Genomic DNA, 13,386 nt, shown 5'->3' on the forward strand with positions numbered 1-13,386 from the left:
TTACTTGTTGGAGTTTAATTATTAACAAACCTCGTTACTTTAAAATCCACCTGAACTTTGCAGCCATGCAAACCCATCCAAATATTTTCTGCTCTCCTGTAAACACACAACTTGATTCATTTCTTTCATTTATTTTGGCCTCTTGATGATTTTAAACACTTAAGAAGGCCATGTGCACGCGGTAGTGTCCATGTTCTTTAGTTAAAGACTAGATTGAACTTCGTCTCGTGACTTTTTCTGACATTCTTTATATCTCACTCATGACTTATGAAGGTTTTGCTTCTGTTTAACCTTCAGACATCTTATTTTCTACCATTTCAGGTTAATGTTTGATTCACTAGTTTCAGAATTAACCTTGTAGGAAGTGAAATACGTGCAGAAATTTGGAGTGCCGAGCATCAAACATTTAATCTGTAACTGCAGTATCAGTGGAGTGAATTACAGGGCAGCTGTTAGAAACTCTTGTTCTGTAAATATGACGAACATCCCAAAGTCAAGACGAATCTTTACTCTTTTATTTCCAGGATGCCTCATCAGTAACTGTTCTGGTGAAGTCAGACTCCTGGGTTGCTGTGCCAGCTGGTTGGTCGTTTGACACAGCAACCAGCATAAACTTTACATTGTTTCCTTTCTGGGATCTTTAGATTCTTCTCATGACTACTGTTGGTTTTGCTTCTATTTAAACATTCATTATCTTGTTTTCAAGCATCTTATGTTACAGGATTCCCTACCGGGTTGTAGATATAATGTATAGTAATATCATGTGCACAAGCCAGCTTCTATAAGGCTGGAATTTCCTGTCACTAATCTAATCAGTTTACCTGCCGATATGCTTTCCCACCCTCACCTGCAGTCATCAGCTCTGGGTGGAGGCTGAAGGAGTGAGTTCGAATGCAGGAAAGGGGCTCAGTCTTCTGGGAGTAAAGCTGCTGCTCCTCCACATCAGGGGGGACAAATAAGGTGGTTCAGGCATCTGGACAGGAGACCTCATGGACATCTCCCTAGTGACATCCCAGTGGGAAGAGGCCCAGGACACGCTGGAGGGACTACGTCTCTCTGCTGGCATGGGAATGGATTGGGATCCCCAGGAGAGCTTAAAGAAGTAGCTCGGGAGAGGGAGTTCTGGATCTCTCTGCTTGGGCTGCTTCTCTGACCCAAACCCGGAACAGCAGTAGAGAACGATGGATGGTAATAAAGTGCACTAAATGTTGCATCAGATACATGAAACGGAAGTAGAAAGGAGAACTTCTGCTGCAGATGTGGCAGGTTCACACTTCTCTGCTGTCATACTGTCGCTTTCCCTGGCAAACCAAACGGTAAGACGATGTGTTTATGGGCTGCTAGTTAAAACATAAATCCTCTGTAAAACACCAGATGCAAACATCTGTAATGTTGCTGATGCAGTGAAGACCAAGATCCTGCAGGTCCTCGGGTGGTGCTGGTTGGGCCTTTTACCAGCCGCTCTTACAGAACATCCTCTCCACGTCGACACTCACACAGCAACTTTGAAGAGGAACCGTGAGGCTCCAGTGTGAACATGAAGCAAAGTGGTTTCCAACAATCATCTACTTCATAGCTCAAGACAAGCCGGCCAAACCAAAATGTCCTCATCCAGGTAATTTCATAAAGCAGATGTTGTATCATTCGATCAAAAACCCAGAAGCACCAGACTGTGGCAGCAACATGGATGAAACGGATCTGTCAGAAACACACCAAGCTGCTGTGGGTACACCTGGGAAGACACTGGCAGATCTGTGCTGAAGGTCCTGCGTTGCCCAGCGTTAAGGACGTTTCCGGCACAAGTAAGAGCAAGGGACACGTTAGGATACGTCGATGATCAGACAAAAACAAAACCGTTCAGGAACTCTGAAATCATGTGAACTTTTAGACACGTGCCTGCTCCAGCACACCTGAATGTGTGGTTACCAGGCCCATGCAGACCTGCATGGCATGCAGAGGAGGGAATTCATTTGATTCAGGTGTGTTGGAGAAGGGAAGGGACCCGGACCTGAACACTCCTGATCTAAGAAAGCAAAAAGAGACGGCAAATTAAAGCTGTATAATAACATGGATGCAAGGTATCATCCTGGTTTCAGAGGAGATGAGAAACATCCTCCTGGTGGAGCTGACGAGGCCGTGCGAGGACCATCTGAGTCTGGACCACCAGTGAAAGAGGACCAACTATGAACTGGTCATTGCCTGCTGCAAGGCAAAGGGTTTGCAGGGCACAAAACCTGCTCTGAGCATCACCAGAGTGAAGAAGAGCCATCAAGAACATCCCAGAGGAGGCAGTCTTGGAGATCCAGGAGGGGAGGGGGGATAGCAAATGCTTCCTGAACACAAGGCGGGTCTGATCAACCGTGACTGGGTAACCTGGGTGAGACTGTCTGACGTTGACCTGATACACCCAAAAAACCCCAGTTTACATGACTGATGATGCGTTCAGGAGCATCCAAGAGTTGTATTCTAACAATCAGGAACAAGTATGACCTGCAGGTAAGACCCCACCAAGTGTAAGAACCCTCCCAACGTGAAACCTGTAAGGCTGGTGATGAATTTCAGGCCCTGTTACTGGAGTTAAAACCCCCACCTGAAGCTTCTCCGCCTGGGACTGTATGGGACTCCATCACAAAGAGACTCACCTTTAAAAGCCATGTTTGAACCAAACTACAACCAGCCTGAAGACCCAGAAACGCTCCACTGGCATCTCTGGCTTCTCTTACTGGTCAAAAGCACAAAGAAACCATCACAGCCCACATTAAAGCATTTGTTTTTGGTAAAAATCTGGCTGCTAAGTCCAGATGTCTGCGCAGTTTGATCAGTTGTTTCTACTTGTGGAGGAAGAGGAGGATACATGTACCTTCATTGGATCTGAATTCCTGTTGGTTGAGGACACAACAGACCCAATGTAAAGACCCCAAAAAAAAGGCATTTCCTGCATTTCTTCGCTTGCAGCTCCTCCCGAGGAGAACGGACGCCAGGAAGCACAAGTTAACACAGCGGACCTGCATGCTGTTTTACTGTCACTGTTGTTCTCCAATAAACTTAAAAAAGAGAAAGCTTTTCTCATCAAAAATCAAGCTTTTTAACTATTTTCCATAATAAATTTAGATGTTATGTTTTATTTTTGGAATAACGCTTTGCTTATGGAAACTTGCGCCTACAGATCTGGATTTGGGGGTGTGGCTTCAGAACATGGAAGCCACACCCCCTGATCAGAACTTGTTTTCTAAACCTGTTTTAAAATGTTTTGAATGAACTTGTTTTTCGGGGGTTTTAAAGCTTCGTCCTCCAGTTTCTGAGTGAACCCTGCTGACATATTTAACTCACAGTAAAATGCGAGCTAAAACTGGAAGCACCTATAGCGTCAAACTTCTCCTACATTTCAGTATGGGTGGAGTTTCGGGGCTGCTGTTAGCTACTCTTTTCTGTGTAAATAAGAAGCACATCTGAAAGTCAAAGCTACACTTCCAGGACGCCTCATCAGGAAATCTCAGCGAAACACTGCTCTGATATCAAGGATCTTTTGAAGGACCCGCTCCTTTGTTCAACTGAATTTCAAGGCTGCTTGTGTGTATCTTCCTCATTTCAAAGCTTCCTCAACTCAACGTGCTTCAAAGACGTGCAGATGGAAGATGATGCAATTTGCATCTTTTTTTTTTTAAATTGTTAGTTTTCGCTGTATTCACTGCTGCTGTGAAGTTGTTAGCATCAGTATGTGTTTAGTCGAGGTGGTTAAAGTGTAAATTACCTTTAGCTAGTCGGCGTTTGAGTCGCGTTCCAGGTTTGATTGATGAAGGGAGGCTGTTACCTGTGTGGCTTCTCTGAACAGCAACTCTCTGGACAGACACGGTACTGTAGGAAGTCACTGTTCCAGGTGTCAGATATCCAAATTACTGTAGTTGAACAACAGCAGTGATCTGTCATAAAAAGCCCATATATCAGCTGTTCGTAATGCACTTGACGTCCAGAGGCTTCACCATCTCCTGACCTCCTGCCGTCGCTCTCCTCCTGCTCTCTGGCCTTTGATTTAAGATCTCTGCAGCGGTTTATGGTGTGTATTTCCAAAATGGACATTTTAATAGGCTTTTACTTTTATTTTTCATTGTGCAATGTAAGCAGCAATCATAAATTATCATAATTCTAATTTGTCGCGATATCTCAGAAATGTCACGTTGTAACGAAGAAAAACAGTTCGGTTTGAAGGCCAATGATCTGAGAGGATTTATTAAGCGCCGCTGTTAAGATCGGGGTTCGGGGTTAGGCCCGTTCGAGCGGGTGGGGGTCCTCAACCTGAATGTAAAAACTATTTCTTTTAAAAATGCACAAAACGAGAGAAATATTTCCGTTTGATGGTATGATGCAGGAATAAAACAATGAGAGAGGCAGCCTTGAATAATTTAGTCTGAATAAACATCATAAAGCTGTTAAAGGCTGAAGGAGACGGAAACCGTCGTCTTGCTCCATGGTATCAGTCAGTCAGGCAGGATTAAGATGATGCTTTTAACCTTAAATCTACATCTCTGGACATGTAGGAGGAAGATGGATGTTAAAGATACATCATATCATCCCAGGAAGATGAAGAAAAAAAAATGCACATCGGCACTTTAACTTGTTCCCATTTTTCTTGTCTCTGTGTGTTTTATTCATATTCACTGTCTTTCCTCTGGAAACTGCCATCAGGCTCAAAGGCAATTTACAGAACCTCTGAACACGTCCTTAACGGTACCATCACACGTCCATCAGTGCCACAGCCAGCATGATTTTATTACTCAATTTGATTCCATACAAGCTTCATTCCCCACATTTTTTATGCATTGTGAGCTTAGCTCAGGCAGAAAATAATCTGGACAGTGAGGCTCTGTATTACGGCTCAAACCGGATAAAGCACTGACAAATTTCAGTCCGGAGGACTAGTGAGCAGGGAGGACAGGGAGAAAGAGAGATTAAGAGCTACACCATTGTTTACCTCCCCTCTAAGGTGTAGGATACTCTGTCGTTTATAAATGTTGCTAGCTGTTATTGGTTACCTCGCAGGCTTTGGGGAAAGAGGAAAAGAAAATGGGGAAAAAAAAAACTTTGGGAAAGACCCAGGAGGAGGAGGAGGGGGAGGAAGAGGGGGGGTTTCGATACAACTTTAATAATGCGTAGCAAGAGCTAAATGAGCCATTCTGCGGTACTTTAAGACGTCTTCCCTCCATCCACCCCTACCGCCACCCTCCACCCCACCCCCCCTAACGGTCTCAGGCCCTGAATTATTAAAAGTGTTGTTTTCCCTTATTGCATTGCAGCAATGTGCCTCTTTGCTAGAAATGAGCTGCGCATTCAGGAGCAGGAATGCTTAAATCTCCAACAGCAAAGCCAGGAGAGCAGGCAGCTGGGGGCACGACACAAACACACACAGAAACACACCCCAGTCACAACCAGCATCAACACACACTCAGGTGGCTTTCTTCCATTTCCTCTCTCAGTCCTGCTGCTAATGGAGACGTCTGTTGATGCCGTATCGTATGTCTATAATTCGTATAGATGGGTAAAGAAATAAGCGTATAACCCTGCAACCCCCCCGCGGTTGGATCATCACAGGCAACAAACAAGCAAAACCACGGCGTCACTTTCCAAATATGGCGACAACTGTTTTTAGATTAATGAATCATCACAGAAATCAACTCGCTATCTCGTCGCTAATGGTTCCCATTTCCACACACATCAGTTATTTTTCCACTAAATTCCCCCGAAAAGCTGCGAGTCTGCTCAGAGAAGTTCAGTCTGACGGAAACCCGGCAGCAGTGGGGAAGGTTGGAGCCTTTCCTCTGCAGCTCCGTCAGAAAAAGAGCGTATTTTATCACCGCTGCAGAAGCGTCTGATGGTGCTCCAACGTTCACTTGAAACAAACTGGGAATATCTGATGCAGACTCTGTAAGATCAAGACTTTTGCAGTGATCGATGCGCCATGTCTGATGTATTGGATGCGATGCATTTTCTTGATTGCATACGTGATGCAGACGTAATAAATACTTGCACCGACTCCACTTTCTCATGACTTCGGCCCGTTTCGGCCGCGCGCGTCTTCTTTAGAAAATCGGCATTTGGAATAATTCATGAGCGGATTCAGTCCTGCAGGTTGCTGCAACAGCCATGAAGTGTGTGTGTGTGTGTGTGTGTGTGTGTGTGTGTGTGTGTGTGTGTGGTCCCAACTCTCCAGACCAAAAGAAAGAAGGCAGCTTGACTTGCATCCAGGAGAAAATTGAACCAGACTGGACTAGACATCATTCACTTAATAAAACAATACGTTCTCCTTCCCGTCTCCTGCTCTGGCTGTTATCGTACATGCCGGGTCCTGCAGGGACTAAATCATTTCATGCCTGCTGTTCAAATGTGAGAAATAAAAACTCTTAAGTTGTAGATAATGCAAAGTATACACTGCAGGTTGCATTCCTTTACCCCGCCACCTCCTTCCCTCTGTTGCAAGACACACACTCACAGCAACACACACTTTAATCACACAATTAATAATTAATCAGAGGCTGGGCTCAATGCTGTCAAGTCTGCAGATGAGAGAACACCCAACTGCTGAGAAGGGCCATAAAAAAGCAGGATTAACAGCCAAAAGAAGCGTTATCAACCGCTCATCGTGAACCACTAAGCAACATGTCACCGCTTGCACTCGATTTTATTAAATGGGAGAAAAATACAGATGCTCCAGCGGTACAAACACGCAGAGCTGGATGCATTTTTAATAACCAAGAGTAAATAAATAAATAAATAAGAGCCTACTGGCTGTACAGTTCTGCAGAGTTTGTGAGGGGGAAAATTAAGCTGTCTCTTTTATGTGACATTTTCTACATGCAAATATGGAAAATTTGATTATGTGCTCTATTCGCTGCATGTAAACACCATTTATAATACCATAACAAACTGGTTATAGAAGAATAGGTCAGGGATGAGTCTGTACTGTTTGTGCTGTGTGCTACACCCACTGCGGTGATTGATTTCAATGTATTACATCTCTCTGGGATTGATCAAAACACCCCTGATCATTTTGTTCAGCTTATTTATTCCCAGTGATGTATTAAATATTTTCCGATACAGCTGCGAGGTGATGGGCTCCCATCCTCGTTCTGTGTTGCAGCAGAAAGCAGAGTGTTTACCCAGCTGTAATTACAACATGCACAATGACCTCATTCTGCTGTGTCAGTGCTGGTAATGTATAGCCCTTGATGTTAAACTGCAAAGAAAAATGGTATGCACTTATTTTCAATATGCTGACTACATTCTCGGCATTTTTTCGACGCGGCCGTGAAGCCGGATCAGAATTTGATATAAGCACCGGTGCTCCTATTCGTCTGACAAGGTCTCTCTACCTTAATATGCATTCAATAATATGAAATGATATTAGCTGTAGGAGCTCATTGAGCGTGCACCCGGGGTCTCGCCGTGTCTCTTTCTCTGTCTGTATCATGCTCCTTATCTGTTTCTTCTTCCTCTCACACACATTGGAGAAAATGTGGGGGTGAAAAAGTGAGAGAGGAGAGGTGATGGTGTGTGTGTGTGTGTGTGTGTGTGTGTGTGTGTGTGTGTGGGTGGTGGTGGTAAGGGGGGTTTGAACTGCAGATAGCAACAGCAGCAGAGCAATCACACCGAAGCAATGCCCCCCACGCCTGGCCCATTAATAACAGTAATACGCACACCCCGCCCAAGCCAGCACTGCCGAAAGCACTACTGACACTTTAATGGGCATTTTTTACTTTTGTTTTTAAATAATGCATGTGCTGCTTGTCAGCACTGCTTCACTCCACCCCTGGTGTGCCTTTGCAGCATTCCTTTGTGCAGAAATTACAATGGAGACGTGTGTTTTCTGTGCTGCATTCATCACATACACGGGGACATCAGTGCGCACTACATCACACTCCTGGGGACATGTGTGTAAGCTGAAACATGCACATGTGTGTGTTTTTGTTTGCGAAAGGCCCCCTCATTGGCACCGAGCTAATTTAGAGCATCTTTGCGCAGCAGCGAACATGACTTATAAAGCAGGGTTGATGCGGAACACGCGACACCGTGGATGTGGATCCATCACACTCAGATTTACATAAACGTTCTGATCCAGTTAGCAGATGAAGTTGCACAACAGCATCTCTCCCCGCCTGACAGAAAGGCTTCATTTTATACTTGTCTTATAGCAGCAAGTGTGAGAACACACGTTGTGTTCGGCTGAATCTGTAACATCGCTTCAGATTTGTCTTTTATCTAAAGTAAAAGGGTGAAAAAAAAAACCTCTCCAGCTCCTGGAAATTTCAGCTCATGTAACATTTGCAAAGGTCTCGGGCTGTAATTAGCTTGTTTAGGCTGCAGCGTGTTTACAGTGGTCGTTAGGAAAGGCCAGGTGATGCTGATCTTAAAGCGCTAGAAAAACCCCTGACTCTTCAAACCTCAACCGGCAGCTTGTGCTCCTCTAACAGACTGCAGAGCCGCGTGGAAATTCAAGCAAATGATGCCCAGAAAGCAGCCAGAATAAAGGAAAGTCGTCAGTTTTTAACGTCCTGTAGTTGTGGCGCCGAACGCCGTGCAGCTGATGGAAGATTGACAGAAAAACAATGTTTACTTTTGTTTTCTTAAAAACAAAAAAAACTAACAGAAGAAAAAAGTTATGACTCGTGTAAAGATTAGTTTCACCCTGCAGAAAGAGTCTTCATTTGAGACAACTTTACAAACAATAATTTAACTTTTTCTTTAGCTTATTTATAAGATTAAATGAAATGAAAAATACTTTATTAATCCCCAAAGGGAAATTCAGTATTGTAGTTTATAATAATAACTAGAGGAGGTCTTGTTCCGGAGGCTGATGGCTGCTGGCAGGAATGATCTTCTGTATCTTTCAGTCTTACATCGGACCTGAAGAAGCCTCTCACTGAACACACTTTGTTGTTTCATCACTGTGTTGTGGAGAGGGTGTGAAGAATCCTCCATCATCTTCATCAGCTTGTGCAGCATTCTTCTTTGGACAATCAGCTCCAGCGGCTCCAGAGTTACTCCAAGCACAGAAGCAGCTTTCTGGATCAGTTTGTTGATTCTCTTCAAGTCTCTGGTTCTGATGCTACTACCCCAGCAGATGCTGCAAAGCTGACTGCACTCTCCACAACAGACTTATAGAAGATATGCAACATCTTGGTGCAGACGTTAAACCATCTCATCTCATCTTATGACTTCAGATCCTCTTTAACCCTCCCAGCGGTTCAGTCCAGTCTGCATGCTGCTACCAGGACGCCTCAGCGCTGGTAGCCAAGTTTAAAGTGTTAACGTAGAAGCAAAGCTCGAAGCAGACGCGGGACTTTCAATCCTGATGTGAGAAAACGTGATAACGAAGTGGTGGATGGATCAATAATGAATCTCCACATGTTTACCTTTCCAACCTTTATTCCCTGAATGAACTGTTTCTGTTTACTAATTACAACACTGTCCTGGGGCAGCAGACGGTACTCTATTGCGTTGTTTGTGTATTTTATTTATCTCTATCTTTTTATATTGTGTTTTATTTAATGACTCAACTGAAATGGCACTCTAAATGTCGTTGTACTTGTTGCAATGACAATAAAGTTTTTAATCTATTTATCAGTAGAGACTGCAAGTTTTTTTTGTTTTGTTTTGTTTTTTTACAACTTCTTGTTCTGTTTTGGGGGTTTGGAGTCGGACGTGACCCCACCCCAGGATTAGCGTAGAGGAGGCAGATTGTTGCCTGTTTCTGTTGGTTTTTTATCTTTAGTGAACAGTGAAGAAGTGGAATCGCTGTTGAACAGCTTGTCTGGTCTCCCGTCTCTGTTCGCTCAGCTCAGCTGCATCATTTTACTCTTTTTATTATTAAAACTATAATAATACGATATACAATAATAATGATGTAATAAAATCAGAATGATCCAAGTTATGAAATCTTTATCTGTATATGATAATACAATAAAAACTTAACTCCAGGCCACAACTTGGTAACATGCTTCCATGGATATTTGCAAGACAAGCGACTCTGGTCCTCGAGGGCCACCGTCCTGCAGGTTTTCCATGTTTCCACGGTTCAGGTTAAGTTCTTCAGGTTATTGTGTAGAAGTCTGACGGTCTGAACTGGCAATCTTTACATTTTTACATGTCCTATAAAAACCAGTAAAACGTGAAAATAGTCTTTTTTTTCCTTTTTTTTTTAGTTAAATGGAACCATGTGTTCCATCCAAACGTTGAAGTGGAAACACAGTAAGTCCATCTACCTTCTGAATCTGTATGATTTGCTGGATTTGACCAGTTTTAAAGCCTTTTACGTCCCAGATGTTTACACATATTTACCAGACTATAATTTATCATCATAATATATATCAGAGGGCCACAAGGACGCCTTTTCTGCAGGTTTTCCATGTTTCCCTGCTTCAGTACACCTGACTCAGTTTAATGGGTAATTGTGCAGAACCTCATAGGCTGTTGGATCCATGTGATGTAAGCCAGGTGTGTTGGAGCAGGGAAACATGGAAAACCTGCGACTCTGGATACTGTTAACATAGATCTATAGTTTCTGACTAGTTGACTTTAACAGAAACTTATTTCCATCTGAAAAATGTGCAAAATGCACCAAAATCTAAATCCTGTACATGAACGCATAACAGAATGTAAAAGATTGATTTCACAGCTGTGTAATAAGAAACAAGTATTAATGTATTCCTGTCAGTCTCTTTCTAACATCTGTGGCGCGTTTAAGCCCCAAAAGCAAACAAAAACTTCTGCATCTGCATGGTAATTCAGAGAACAGTCCCGCCGACCCCCCAGCGGAGGCAGCAGCTCAGGGAGCAGTTGCTTATTTAGCCGTTTTAAGGTGAGTTTAATATCAGCAAAGCTAACTTAATATGCAGTAGATTAGTTTTTATTGGAAACGCGTGTTTTCTGCTGATGATAAACAGCATCCACACAATCCTGTTACTTAATGCAGCACAGTCGGATGAAAAGCATCCAGATAAAAGGCACTTGAAGAATGAGGGTTTTAGAAATCACAGCCTAAATGTTGGAAAGATAAGGTGGATATCATAAAGTACCTGCTAGAAATGTAATCAGCATCTGCCTCACGGGAGACCCGCAGCGGCATCGACAATAAGATATATAGAGTATGTGTTTGTACGTGAGACCCGGTGACTCCAACTCGGACCTGGCACTAGCGGCTGATGTATTACACATGGTAAAACTTAATGGGAACAGTTGTCTTGGGAATGAAAAGAATTAAATGTTGTTTAACGGCGAGTCTGTAACGGGAGCAGATTTTTATATCAGCTGCTGGACGAGATGATTATTTATTTTTCGACAGCTGATGGTAAATTCCAGCAACGCCTTTCGTAAGAATGAGAGTAAAAAGAGTGAAACGATGCAGGTTAGACGATGACGGCGGCGGCGTCTGTCTGGATGCAGAGCAGGATGGAAATTTGTTGCCTCATTTTTCCACCCACGTGTTTAAATCTTTTACTTTAACTCCAGAGGTTACTCATCGTGTGAAACTGGAAACTTCAAGGTTTTACTGGTGTGAATGATTCAGCAGCAAAGTGCGTTCAGACTGGTTTCAGCCTCGATGAAAGGCTCTGACTCCTTCCCTCTCAGAAATCACACCTAAAACTGAAGGAAAGCAGCTGTAATGTGAAGATGCAGGTTCTACCTTCACCGGATCTGTTGCTGGTGCAGCTCAGCCAGCCTGGCTTGGACTACTTCATTGATTTAACACAAGCTATCTATGTGTATGTGTCATTACATGTAAGGTCAATAAACAGCTCCGATCAATATTTATAACAATCGATGCTGCATTCTCTATTATTTTGCTTCCTGCACAATGATTTGCTTTGATTGAATTTGCTTTTTTTTTCCCTCCTCTCTCTGAGCTGAGTGTTGCTGGAGTGCATGCAGTTGCTCCTTGGCTGCTTCTTGTCCGTTTCTGTGACGCCTGCCTGTGTTTCTCTGTGTCCCTGCAGGAAACACGTTGTGTAAGTCAGGAAGCATTGCTGTCTTCGGGAACGTGGTGTACAGCGGACTGCTGAACGATCACCTCTGGCATTTGGGAGTGCCCCTCTTTACAAGACTGGTAAGAGCAGCTGGGCCCCTCTGTGCACACTTACCTTCGTTTTGTCGAAAGATTTTCACGCAATTGTGCAGAATCCAACAAGCATCAGGTGTGGAATCCCCCAAAGCCCGTAGAGGGGCTGCTTGTGAAGGTTGCCTGGCTGACATGTGATAGCGCAAGTCAGACTCGGCGTGCAGAATGTGACAGGCCGACCTCTGCTGTAGATTTTAAACCTTCCTCATCTGAGAATCTGATGTTGTAGAAAGGTTTCCTTCAAGCAGGAAGAAATCCCATCTGAGGCATAACAATAATTCTCCTGCAGCCGCATCAGGAACCAGTCTTCTCCAGCTGAAGCTAGGTAGCTCTGAGCAGGGCAGAGTGAATAATTCACGATATTTAGTCAAAAAATACTAAGGCTTTAAATAAGAGCGGGAGCGGTCGAAGCTGGCGTAAAGAATTAATGATAAACGTCTAAAGCTGATTGTTAAAGGGAAGCTGGATGTTTGTTTTACTCTCATTCCTACCAGCACCGGAGAGTGAGGGGATTCTTGTAAACGGCATAAACAATGAGAATCACAGAGCATTTTTTTCCCAAAGAAAAAGAAATCCAGCACAGCTCTCCTTCTTCCCGTTTATTAGCCTGTTTCTAAGCGGGTCGCAAGTTTTCATCAATGTTTATTATTGATTCAATCTGTCGTCGTAGCTGTCATTTATGAGTCAGGAATTAGTTGATTGGTGCACAAGGGTTGCATATAATTGGGTTACATTAAATAGATAATTCGGCTGATCTCATAAATGTCTGATGTGAAGGCTTGTTTGATTATCAATTAATGTCAAACAGAGATGCAAAGAGTCTGTTTGGATTCCAGTTGGGTTCGCTTGTATGGCGTCGAGGCAAAGCTTGGGAGTATCTCTCCTCGTGGCGGGAGGAGCATGCAGCCTGTGCGGGGGGGGGCATACACCTGATATCATCTATGCAGTAATGGAAAACTATAGCATGTAAACACACACACACACACACACACACACACACACACTGCAGCCAAAGAAGAAGAGTCAGAGAGATGCTAGAATGAAGACATCATGTAACATGTTTCTGCTGAACAGATGTGCATCAGGATGGAATTCAAATGTTTGTTTTGGCTAATAATAATTTAAAAAAAAAAAAAAAAAAAAAAGTAAAGCACCAGTAAAACCAGTTTGATGGGGAAACTTCCTCTGAGGTTTTTATTTATTCTACACTTAAAAGTGTCTGTTTGGACGTTGCATGTCAAGCAGCTGATCGTATTAAAGACGTAAAAGGGCTGATATTA

At 43.4% G+C, this 13,386-nt stretch overlaps 1 protein-coding gene across 1 annotated transcript in view; it reads left to right on the forward strand.

The window, feature by feature from the left end:
• Positions 1 to 13,386, forward strand: part of LOC306765133 (RNA binding protein fox-1 homolog 3-like) — a gene marked incomplete at both ends in the record, with an annotated part of 222,634 nt that overhangs the window by 82,010 nt on the left and 127,238 nt on the right. Inside the window, one exon of the mRNA XM_079252497.1 lies at positions 11,985 to 12,094. The remainder of the gene's footprint in view (positions 1 to 11,984; positions 12,095 to 13,386) is intronic.

Source organism: Telmatherina bonti (assembly GCF_933228915.1).
Source record: "Telmatherina bonti genome assembly, chromosome: 14".
In the NCBI taxonomy this organism is placed as follows: domain Eukaryota; kingdom Metazoa; phylum Chordata; class Actinopteri; order Atheriniformes; family Telmatherinidae; genus Telmatherina; species Telmatherina bonti.